At 42.6% G+C, this 12720-nt stretch overlaps 1 protein-coding gene and 1 long non-coding RNA gene across 2 annotated transcripts in view; one reads left to right on the forward strand and one right to left on the reverse strand.

The window, feature by feature from the left end:
• The window catches only part of LOC137451243 (uncharacterized), a 102003-nt gene that overhangs the window by 42572 nt on the left and 46711 nt on the right, over positions 1 to 12720 (reverse strand). The window contains exon 2 of the long non-coding RNA XR_010989748.1: positions 5923 to 8092. This is a non-coding gene — a long non-coding RNA (uncharacterized lncRNA). The remainder of the gene's footprint in view (positions 1 to 5922; positions 8093 to 12720) is intronic.
• Positions 1 to 12720, forward strand: part of IL7 (interleukin 7) — a 121807-nt gene that overhangs the window by 42560 nt on the left and 66527 nt on the right. The gene's annotated exons all lie outside the window — the stretch shown is intronic.

A 12720-nucleotide genomic window follows, 5' to 3' on the forward strand; every position in this document is an offset into this window, starting at 1 on the left:
GCCTTTCAGTGAAGAAATTTCCTCTCACATCCAATATAAAATTGTGGAGTATGCTATCTGTATTTTAAGCAAAGTTATTTACCACAGATAGAAAAAAATTCTAAGTAACCTGCTACAACTGACCCTGGTCTGAGCAGGTGGTTTGGACTGGGAAGACCTCCAGAAGTGCCTTCCAATCTCAACTATTCTGTGAGTCTGCAATTCAATACTTTGCATGTGTTTTAGCTAGAGGATTGTGAAAATGTCTTACTGCCAACCAAGATGAACATCATCTGAAAATACTCCACAAATCAACAAAACAAAAGAAAAACTTTCCCATTTCAGCCCCTTGGTGTAGATTCACTGCAGTCTTCAATGTCTGAACAAAAAGCAATTCCAATGAAGGAAAGAGAAGTTTGTGCTTTGCAAGATATTCATAAAGAGGAGTGGAATGGAATGGAACGGACCAGGTTGGAAGAGACCTTAAAGATTTCAAATCTCTTTTGGTTGGTTGGTTGTTTTGTTTGTTTGTTTGCACTGTCTGTCTCCATGAAAAATGAGGAAGTGAACTGCACTGTTCAGGTTCTTCCCTCGTGCCATTTTCAAGAATCATAGAATCAATAAGGTTGGAAAAGACCTCAAAGATTATCAAGTCCAACCTGTCACCCAACACCTCATGACTACTAGACCATGGCACCAAGTGCCACGTCCAATCCCCTCTTGAACACCTCCAGGGATGGTGACTCCACCACCTCCCTAGACAGCACATTCCAATGGCTAACAACTCTCTCAGTGAAGAACTTTCTCCTCACCTCCAGCCTAAACCTCCCCTGGCACAGCTTGTGTCCGTGTCCTCTTGTTCTGGTGCTGGTTGCCTGGGAGAAGAGACCAACCCCCTCCTGGCTACAACCTCCCTTCAGGTAGTTGTAGACAGCAATAAGGTCTCCCCTGAGCCTCCTCTTCTCCAGGCTAAACAACCCCAGCTCCCTCAGCCTCTCCTCACAGGGCTTGTGCTCAAGGCCACTCCCCAGCCTCGTTGCCCTTCTCTGGACACATTCAAGAGTCTCAATGTCCTTCTTAAATTGAGGGGCAGTACTCAAGGTGTGGCCTAACCAGTGCTGAAAGAAGCATGTAAGCTAGTGCAGCTTCACTAAAGGAAACTGAGTCCCAGTCTGTATAAACATTTAACAGCACTGTCCACAGCCACTTGTTCTTTCCTTCACTCCTGGCAGTGGTCACTTGCTCAAGTAGTGATGAGCAACATATTTCTACTCCAAAAGTATCTTGTTTGTACCAATAGTATCAACAGTGTACTTAGCCAGGTGCACCAGCACCCACCAGTACCAAAAATACCAGCTACAGACTCACAGCCTGCACTACTTCTCTTGGCCCTGTATGAGCAGTGAGGACCCAGAAAGGTTGGAGATAGAGTACATACCTTCTCCTCTCCTTTCCAGCCAGCATTACTTCTGCTTGATCTCTTCTTCAAAGTGCTGGAGCAAGGCATCACTGGTCAGGGCATGGGGGTAAGCAAGGCTCTCCATATACAAAGGAGAAAATGGTGTGGCACTGCCTGTCCGGGTGCCATCAATGCATTGCTGAAGCACTTCACAGCACGGAGCTGAGTGGCATCACCATGGGCAGGTCCTGACCAGACTGGTGGGGAGAGGCATTAAGCATAAGGGGGAAAAAAGGAGCAGCTGAGAGCCTCATGAGCAGCCTTTGGAAATTTCTTTAAGCACATACAGCTGGGTTGACTTGTCAGCTGCTCAGTGCCAAGGGCAGGACTCTGAAAGGCTCAGTGTCATCACACAGTACTGATGGGCTGGCTGCTCTCTCAGCAAGCCAGATGTGAGAAGAGCAGGGTTATGGTCCCAGCTCACTGAGTGAGGTCCAGCCCTGCCCAGCTGAAAGGCAGCAAACACTCAGTATGAGGCCAGAGCACGAAGCTTCGCTGTGGATTGACAATGGTTTGGATGGTTTGACTACTTTGGCGTCACAAATGTTTGGATTCCTCATTTCTGAGTCAGAAGACCTGTAGGCGCTTCTTGGAGCAGCCCCACAGGCAGAACAAGCACCCTCCAGCTCTTCCCTGACCACACAAAAAGTAGCCATCCCGTTTCATTGATTCACTCTTACCTTCTGTTTTCCTCAGCCTTGGCCAGGCTTTGTGAGGCAGCCCATGGTCCCAGCAGCTTCCCAGACAATCACAGAACCATTAGGCCTATGGTGACAGGTTAGACTCGATGATCTTTGAGGTCTGTTCCAACCTTATTGATTCTATGCTTCACTCAGTAAAGAGAGGAATTCAATCTTTGCTTATTGACACACCATAGAAATACATCACTTCTTTTTAAAGCAAGTGACATTGGGATGTGAAAATAATGGTATGAACCAGTCTTTTTTTGCTGCAAGAAAACACTGAGCTAACTTCAGTCCTGCTTCATATTTATTTGAATTAAGCTTTATGTTTATTTGAATCAAATGCAATTTTGCTATGAGCTACCACAGTGATCTGCAAGACAAGTTTCAGGACTAATAGTGGAGAGAAGAATTGAGAGCTACTGTAGGAGGAAGCAAAGAGCCAACATTCAGAAAAAGGTAAAACTAGAATAAAAGGGTTCAACCAACCATCTGGTGAGACAAGGAAGAGGTGACACTTAGGCTGCCTTGAAGGCAATTTCCAGATTTACTAACAGTGTTAATTAACTTAATTGACACAACATGTGAATTGAAACACTCACCAATGATCACACAAGGGTGTGACACTGAATGGGCAAAGGGCTCAGGAAACAAGATGAGAAAGTGAGTAAGGCACACAAAGCAGCCAGTGGTGAGCTGTACTGCAGTGGTGAGAAGTACTTCTCTACAGCAGGTCTGTCCTGAGGAGTCAAGTTTCCCCACAGCTCCTCTGTTTAAATCCCATCATGACAGAATTGTTCATGTGATCCTGTGCAGCATTTTCTATCATGTTACAGAGGTCTCATCGTGCACAGTGAACAAGGGAGAGGACTCATGTTACCAGTTTAGGCCAAGCAAGTGGATCACTTCTGTGGGGTTTTAGGTTACCTCATTTTTCCCCTCCATCGCCTCTGAAATATAAGTTGGGGTGGTTTTTTTTTGCAAGCATACAGGCTGTTTGAAATAGCAGAGCAGGCATCCAGCATAAAAAGTGTCAGAAATATCTATCTTCTCAAAAAGAAACCAACTTGCTCTCTGGTTTTGTGTCACTTGACATTTTTACTTGGCTGCCAGGGAAAGAAAAGGGTTCTCCAGAAGCTGAGTGTGGCATTTGAGTTCAATGTGACTGGCACCAGGAGAGCATACAGCAAGGAAGGGAGGTCATGCAGATGTTAACAGGAGGATACTGTCACCTTCAGCAAGAGTAGCCTCTGATGGTTCAGCTGGCCTTATTGAAGCTTTTATTTATGTTATATCTGAGGATGAGGGAAGAGGTTCAAATAAAATAAGTAATAACTCATGGGATGCTGTCTCAGGCTCACAGATAACAATTTATCTCCTTTGGATCTGGCAGTCATCCAGGTAGTGCTTGAGACTATCTGGGTCATCTGGGCTGGGCAGGATATAAAATTGTATTGGAGAATGCCTCCATCTCATGGTGATTCTCAACAAATCTCTTACTGTAGTTTATGAAATGTACATGTATAAGCCAACTACACTACAAGCAGATAACAACTTGTTTTAAAGGAGCAGTTTCATAGTAAAATTCACAGTGAAACTGGTGCTTTGCTCTCCAGTGCATTTGATTTTCTAGACCAGAGTGTTAAAACTTCCACCACAGAGAAAGCATACTAGAACTGTTCAGAAGCATATCCACATTGTCCCCTTCTCCTTGACAAGTAAGGTCTCATTGCTTTAGGAGTCACTATTTTCTCTTGCCCTTCTGCTGAATTAAAAAACCCCATCTGGCCCTTTGAGCCCAGTTACAGCTGTTTCCCTCACCAATAGGACAAAGGGTTCTCAAAGACACACACAACCTTCTCCAGTAGAATACCTTGCCCATGTACCTTCATACATACCTAAGTTTATTTCCATCTGTGCTATAAAGAGCAAAGGAACTGAGCAAATGGTTGCTTCAGAATTTCCCTGTACTAAATAGGTCTCACAGGAAAACAGGTAATTAAATGCTGTGCTCAGTGTGGGTTAGAGCTGGCTGGCCCTAGACAAAGCAGAAGACTGTGGGGTTTATTACAATTGCTTTAATGAAAGCTAAACTGTTTGGCTTTGCTGTTTTTAATCAGTGGGTTTACATGAAATCAATAGGAAAAAAACACAACACAACACATAGATTTGTGACCTAAACAAGGAAACCCTAATGGAACTATCACCTATGACCTCCTTTCTTATTGTCTCAGATGAGCAAGAGCCACACTGTATAAAGCTGTCTGTCTTTTTTATGACATGGCACAGCAACAGAAAGGTCACTAAGACAGCAGGCCAAGCCTCTGAAGCCAACAACACTAATTGTATCTCAGCCTGTCCTAGGAAGAGTGTTCTTTTAATTAATGCACTTTGGGGGAGCTGTCAGATATTTGTATATTTTTATTTGAAGAGCTTGGACCCATGTGTAAATCAGAAAACTACCTTTCAACTCACTGTCCTTCTGCATTATTTGAGATTAGGTTGCCAGTGTCTCTGTGACAGCATTTTAATGGTCTGTTAGCATTGACCTTCCATTTTCTGAGCCAATGAGAGAAGTAAAAGAACTGCAGTATAAATGAATGCTGAAGCAATATTGCCCGAGTCTTAAATGCTGATGCAGTATGCTGAATTTTTAATGCCTCTCTCAAATCCACAGTGCAATTTGAATCCCACCTGCTTTTTATGGCACTGCATTCTTTAATTATGTGGAAGTCCAGTCAGTGGTTTAGATTCTTAAGTGTGATGCAATATAAGACAGAACGCTTTCCTGAATGACACAAATTGCAGTGACATAGCTCACAAGAAAGAACAACCCAAAAATCCAAAGGGGATTCATCATTCCCTAGTAATCCTCCTGGTTTTGTCACCTTCTCTATATGGGAAGTGGAAAGCATGAAGCCAATCACAGAACAATAGGGGTTGGAAGGAACTTCTGGAGTTCATCAAGTTCAAATCCCCTGCTGGAGCAAAGTCACCTAGGGCAGGTTGCACAGGATGGCATCCATGTGGGTTTTGAATGCCTCCAGAGGAGATTCCACCACCTCTCTGGACAGCCTGTTCCAGTGTTCCACAATCCTCAAAGTAAAGCTCCTTTTCATATTTGCATGGAACTTCCTATGTTCATGTGCCTGCCTGCTGCCCCTTCTCCTGTCACTGGGCACCACTGAAAACAGACTGGTCCCATCCTCCTGTTACCCACACTTCAAGCATTTTAAAGCAGTGATAAGATTCCCCTTCAGTCTTCTCTTCTCCAGGCTTGAAAGCTCAAAGTCTCTCAGCCTTTCATCATAGGAGAAGTCTTAAACTTTTATTATGAGAATCATAGAATAGTTCAGGTTGGAAGGGACCTCAATGATCATCGAGTTCCAACCCCCCTGCCACGTGCAGGGACACCTCACACTAGATCAGGGCGCTGAATAAAATGATTAAGACCTCTAAGGACAATGTTACAACATTATCTTTATTTTATTTGTGAATTTCAGAATTGATAAGCACTTAAGAGAAGTTAAATGCAACTAGAGTGGGCTAACACCTGCCACTAGGTTTCACCAAGCAGCTAGGTCATGCATTACTCATATTTTGTAACAAGGATTGCCCTGTATTTATTGCTTCTTTGCCTTCTTGTTACACACTTGCTCTTGCTCACAGGTATATTTTTTTAAACACTTCTAAATTACACCTGCACAACTGGAAAACTGGAATCTAATGGGAACAGCCACTTCTGCTGCTGCTTTCAAAGCAGTTACTTGACAGCAAAAGCTCCTTGAGGTGATGACCTACCTGGTGTGAAGGTGCTGAATGGTAGCAGTGACTATCTTTGATGAGGACAGCTTCTGGCTTCATGTTCATCAAATGCAATGGGAGCTAGAAGCAGACAGAGTTCTCACAGAGTTTTGTTGGACTTTGGCCAGAGATGATGCATGTTCTCCTGAAGAATATTTATTAGTGTCCTTCAGTTCCTTGAAATCCTTGCAAAGCAGCCTGTCCATAAGGTAATGCAGGTGCTCAGGGGAAGCCATGATTTTATTGCACCATCTATAAACAAGCATTTCCAGGAACTTCAGACAATTCAGCTTGTACCAGGAAAAAAGTGCAAACATCTTTGCAGGTCAGTACTTGCAGCTACTGAAGCCAATGCTGGCTCCCTTTTTCACACCCCATCCCTCCCACCCCTTTTCCCTATGACAGCCTCATTGATGGAACATATCTTAGTTGAAATAGAGTCCCTTATTCATCCAACTCTCTTCACATGTTTTTTCAGCTGAGACTTGACTCTGCATGAGTTTCTGAAATGCCTAAGTACATTCTGTCATCTGGGGTTACATTTGCTCTTATGTTCAATTGTTACAGCTAGAAGCTTTATTTGATTTTCTCTAAGCTCTCAGAAATAAGCAGCAGAAAACAGCCAGGGTTTTTTCCAGGAAATGTTTCCTGGAGAGGGGCAGGCTAGACAAACTGAAAAATGTATTCACTATAAGAGTTCAAAGTAGCTAACACCAATCATGGTTTACCTACCCCCTTTTCCCCTGTGTGTCTCAATGTAGGAGTATTTGTGCTAATTGTGCTCTGGTTTTATTCATACTGACTTTGAAGGTGGCTTACAAATAGAGTGCTTTTTCAGGATTTTCACTCTACCAGCTAGACAACCACTCTAAATTTTGTTGGTACTAACAGCACAAGGATTTTGGTGTTTTCACTCCTACAGATCATGCTCCGATATATCTAGAAGGCAGTCAGCTACTCATCTTTCAAATTCACTCTAAAAGATAGGATAGAATAGCAACAGCAAAGTGAATCATACTGATGCATCCTTCCTTAAGATCTCTGCTGGATTCCCTCTTCATGCTTTTTGTGACTACACCCAGTTGATTTTATTTCTAGCTGTGATTTAAAGTCCAGAGAGTAATTCTTTTTAGCATAGGAGGTGCCACGTCTCAAAAGAGTGAGATCAGAGTATTATCACAAACCTAACACCATCAGGCAGTACTTTTTATAGAATCATAAAGTGATCCAGGTTAGAAAGGACCTCCAAAGGCCATCTAGTCCAACCCCCTTTGGGGATCAGGCTGTCCAGAGCCCTGTTGAGCCTCACCTTGAGTATGTCCAGGGATGCGGTCTTAATCACCTCCCTGGGCAACCTCTACCAGTGTTCTGCCACTCTCATAGTAAATAACCTGTCCCTAACATCCAATTTAAATCTGCTCTTCTCTAGCTTGAAGCCATTGCTCCTCAGCCCCTTTTCTCCCCTTTCACTTTAAGTGGATAACTCAGAGGCTAACTTTCAAAGGACCTGAATGCTGCAGCCCCTGAGAAACTCAAGCCTTTGTGAAAGCAGCTCATAAGTGTTTCAGGAGGCATATTTTGGTTTCTGCTAAACAAATGTGACTTTTAATACTACTACTTTTATTGCCCATTCTCAGTTGGGAATGTTTATTGACAAGCACAGTGTCTTCTCTGTAAACAAATATGACATCAACATCTGCTATGCTACTAGGTTGTCCAGTCCTGGGCTGACTTGTGTAAAACAAGCCATTGATTTATACACTTGTCCTTGGTTGTAATGCCACCCTTAATAATGCTGTGGATGCTCATTCTCTTCTGGCTACATCTCCAAGCACTTGCACTGGTCAGTTGTTCTGGTGGTTGTTAGAAATAGAGCTTAGCTGGGAATGCACGCCTTATCTTCCAGTTGCTTTCAGACTCAGAGTGATTGCCTTGGACATGAGTCTTTACCAAAGGTGGATGGGTTTTTCTCCAAATAACTATTTCCAACTTACATGCTTTATAAAACAGCAGCTGACTTCTCCTTTTCAGACTGGAATTCTATTCATTCTTACACATAAGCAGCATTAACATCATTCTTCTTCTCACAAGCATCCTGATTCCCCCGATGTGTCCAGACTCCTCTTGGATGAACATCCTGATACTTGTTTCTGTTGCACTTAGTCCACTGTCAACAGAAGTTTTGGGGTGAGGGGGAAGAGGTTAAGTTCTGTCAGGGATCAATACATTTCTGATACTGCTTCTTGTAGAAGCTTATATTTATAAGTTAGGAAAGGCATTTTGCAATTCCACACAATTTTGATTTGAGCCTGGACCCAAACCAGCCATTTTTCTACCCAGATTCATACAGCATAACTCCAGTAGATCACTATATCACAGAATCACCAAGGTTGGAAGAGAACTCAAGGATCATCAAGTCCAACCCATCACCACAGACCTCATGACTAAACCATGGCACCAAGTGCCACATGCAATCCCCTCTTGAACGCTTCGAGGAACAGTGACTCCACCACCTCCCTGGGCAGCCCATTCCAACAGCTAACAACTTTCTCAATGAAGAACTTTCTCCTCACCTCCAGCCTAAACTTCCCCTGGCACAGCTTGAGACTGTGTCCCCTTGTTCTGGTGCTGGTTGTCTGGGAGAAGAGACCAACCTGCTCCTGGCTACAACCACCCTTCAGGTAGTTGTAGAGAGCAATAAGGTCTCCCCTGAGCCTCCTCTTCTCCAGGCTAAACAATCCCAGCTCCCTCAGCCTCTCCTCATAGGGCTTGTGCTCAAGGCCTCTCCCTAGCCTTGTTGCCCTTTTCTGGACATGCTCTCAAGTATCTCAATGTCCTTCTTAAACTGAGGGGCCCAGAACTGGACACAGTTAGTATAGTATAGAGCAAATAGCTTAAACTTCCTCCAAACTAGATGCAGACATAGTGTTCAGCATAGACAAATCAGATGTAGAGGGAATGCTCAGCATTTGCAGTTTCTCATATTAAAAGAGCCACATAAAGATTCAAAAATGTTGTGATGACCATTAGCAATGGAGTAATACATTAGCCACCTCTCTGTCTTCATTACAGGGAATGATGAGTGACTGCAGACAACAGAAGGCAAATATAAATCATATAAGAGGAAAGCATAAGTGAAAGACAACTTCCTCAGTATCAAACTCACAGGGGAACTTGTTGGCTGCTGCTACTGCATCTATTTCTTCAGATTTTTGGAGGCCTTTTTTCAGAGAGAGAAAACCCCAGAGAAGAAAATAATATCAAACAGCAAGACTAGCAAGAATTAAGTTTTTAATAGTGATTTGATTGATTAACCTTGATAGTCTGCTCTTGCTTTGGCTCTGTTTTCAGGTTATGATTTGCCTAAGTAAAATGTTAACAAGTAAATCACTCTTCACGAATGCATTCCCTTTATATACTCATTTAAGGCTGCTGCTTGGAGTCAAACTAGAATTTTATATGCTGGTCTAACTTTCTCTTTATCTCCACACTTTGTGAATGACAAAACTATTTCTCTCTGGAGATTTCTTAATGTCTCAAAAAAAAACCCCACATATAAGAACAGTGGCCATTGAACATATGGCTACCTGGTTACACAAACATCTGCTCTAAGCATAAGTAGTTTCTTCTACTGGACTGGTTGCTGTTGGACTGGTGCTGACTGCTTATTAGAAAGGCTCCCTTATCCTTTTGAGAGTACTGGCAGACATGGTCAGAACATAGACCAACCTAGATCTTACAGAAGGCCAGGTCTCTGGGCAAAGTGTTATCTTTTTTTTTCCCCCATAGATGCTCAGTACTCTCCACAATTGGTTTTCTGCTCAGACACAGTGGAGCCTGATTGCAGCTTAGGCTGGAGAATCATGTCATCCTGTTATGCAAAAATGGATCCAACCTGGATCCCATGCCAGAAGCCTACCACGAATTTCACTTGGCACAGCCTTCTGGCAAAGCTGTGCTGGCCTTTGGTATCTTTGCCATTAAGCCAGCAACACCAGACATGCCAACAGCATACAGAAAGTAATTCATGTAATGTTTTCTTCCTTTATGTTAGAAATCAAGAAAACAAGCCTGAAGGGCTTTCAGCTGGATATTTTGTTTTTCAGCTCTGTTTAAGCAGTTTATCATTTAACAGTTCCCACAATGGTATCTTACTCTCCTGTAAGCATGCTCCCATTTTTTAACAGCAAGGGTAAACAACTGTTGTCTGCCACGCTCCCTCCTCCTCCTTTTTGTTCTAGTAATATGACTGGAGAGGAAAAAAAACCAACAAACAAAACATTGCATAAATAAAGGATAAAGTTGTCATTACAAAAGGAAACAATGACTTAGGAATTACTCTGACAGAAACTGTAAACAGAGCTTGGATAGAACTCTGAGCAGTTTTGGAAGGCTTCATTCAAGCCCTTACTAACAGAGACTATTATTAAACTTACTACTGCCTATATCATACACGTAGAAGCATTATCCTCTCCAGAAGGACAACAAGCTTTGTTTACATATTGTAGGCAGTTTTCCCATGAAAAGGCAATGCAAATACATATTCTGACAGCTTTAAAGAACACAAACAGTAGGAGAGGAGGTCAACTTCTTTGGATTGTAACATGGAATCTGTAAAAAAGCCCTTCTTGTGTGTCTCTAATCCTCAGTTTACCAATGCAGCAGAAGCTGACATGCAGATGAAATAATGCAGATTGGCATTCATAGTGTCAGATATTTCATGCAGCACCTTTTCATTAGTGAGAAGTGAAAGATTAAACCAAGGCAGCAATTTATCACATGGGAGTATCACCCTGCATATTTTTCTACTAAAGTCAGGGCCTAGTGTAACTCTCTCACACACATCAGCATTCAGAGCTTGAAATGTACCATGATGAAATAACTGAAACTTTCAGCATCTTAGTTTACATAATACATCAGCTGCAAAGAACAGAAAATTACAAACAAGGTAAGACCATTTTCTTTGCTTGCTCCAACTGAAGAGAGTAGAAGACAGATCTTGGATTGCTAAATCCCAGTATTTAGATGTCACGATCCAAAATAAGCTATAAACTGTAACTCTTCAAAACATGACCATGAGATGTGCAACAGCATGCCTCCTCCTCCTCCTCTAGTTAGGTTAATTACATGGATCCTTAACAAGATACCACATAAGGGATGTGACTTCACTTCAGCTATAAGCTTACACCTCCATATGGATGAAAAAGAAACTGTTTATTTGGCTTGAGTTACATCAGTCTCTTTTTTTCTGTGTAAAGTACCAGACTCAGACCAGAAGTCATGAGGATTCTACTAATGTGATACACATCACCTGAAGCTAATGGGATGCAGTAGAGATTTCCATCATCAGAAGGGAGCTCTTCATAGTTGTTTTCTGAACAACAATAAAAGGTATCCCAGATATCATAGTATCATTCAGGGTTGGAAGGGACCACAAGGATCATCTAGTTCCAACCCCCCTACCATGGGCAGGGACACCCCACACTAGATCAGGCTGGCCAGAGCCTCATCCAGCCTGATCTAGTGTGGGGTGTCCCTGCCCATGGCAGGGGGGTTGGATCTTCATGTACCCACTACAAAAATATGCTAAGCTAGAGCATGCTGCAGGAGAGAGCTGTAGAAATTCCCTCCCCCAGCACAGGCCTTGTTCTTGTGCAAGAATCCTGGTTCTTCATGCAAGAATCCCAGCACAGCCACAGGCTCAGCTTCATGCTGCCAACCCTGCCTTCTCACAGCATCCATGGCTTTCTCTGTGATGGAGAGGGAACGGTGTGCATATGGGTCTTGCTCTTCATGGCAATTTCATTAGAGGCAAATCCCATCTAAGCATTCCATGTCCTTTTAACCATTTATTCCTCCATAAAGAGTGACACAAACATAACTGAAGAGGACTGCAAAATAAATGAATGAAGAAGAATGACTGAGTGCAAGTGAAGATGGCAATTAGTATTTTAACTGGTATTACAACTCAGTAAACATTAACATGGAGCCTGAACATGGGATCCATAAAGGTTAGCACACTGTACAGGGATGCTCCTTGTAGGACAGGGGAGACTTGGAGAACCTTGCTTTTCTCCAGGTTTTGAATGCAAAGCTCTGTACAAGAAGAAGACATCTCCTGCTGAGGATTTGAAGACAAGGACCTCCTCATGGAGATAAATCACTTCCTTCTTTTTGCCCAAAGCTCAAAATATGCTAGTCTTTATAGCAACAGGTCAGCAACCCAGATGTTCATTCACAAGTAGAGAAATGCAATTTTTCTCCTTTATTTTCTAAGATAGTAGCAAACTGAGAGAAAAATCTCTTATTTGTTGGAACAGAGCATTAAGCTCTGGGCTACCAGGGTGTCCTCTTCTGGACTATCCTCAGTTGCTCCTCTTAAAGCCCATCTATTTACTGAAAGTTTCCACTGGGACAAGGAATGGATGAGTAATATATTCAACTGGATAGCTGTCCAACTGCAAAATTCTTGGCCCTCCATAGTTTTGGCTCAACATTTTTGACAGATGATACTGCTGTAAAACAAAAACTAAAGGGGACAGCTTCCTTACAGCTAGCTCCATAATGCAGAATCCCATTACTTCATATTATTGTATTCTTATTATTGTATTCTTCACAAGAGCCAAAGTACTATTTTTACCTGCAGTGTCCATCTGACATAAGAAAAAATGATGCAACAGCACTGGTGCGAAGTCCTAAAGTCCAAGGATTAAGAGGACCTGAAAGGAGGTTGTAGTGAGGTGGGTTTTGATCTCTTCTCCCAAGTAACTAGCAAGAGGATGAGAAGAAATAGCT

The sequence above is a fragment of the Melanerpes formicivorus genome, unplaced genomic scaffold (genome assembly GCF_026170545.1).
Source record: "Melanerpes formicivorus ecotype bairdi unplaced genomic scaffold, bMelFor1.0.p_v2 SCAF_40, whole genome shotgun sequence".
Classification (NCBI taxonomy): Eukaryota; Metazoa; Chordata; class Aves; order Piciformes; family Picidae; genus Melanerpes; species Melanerpes formicivorus.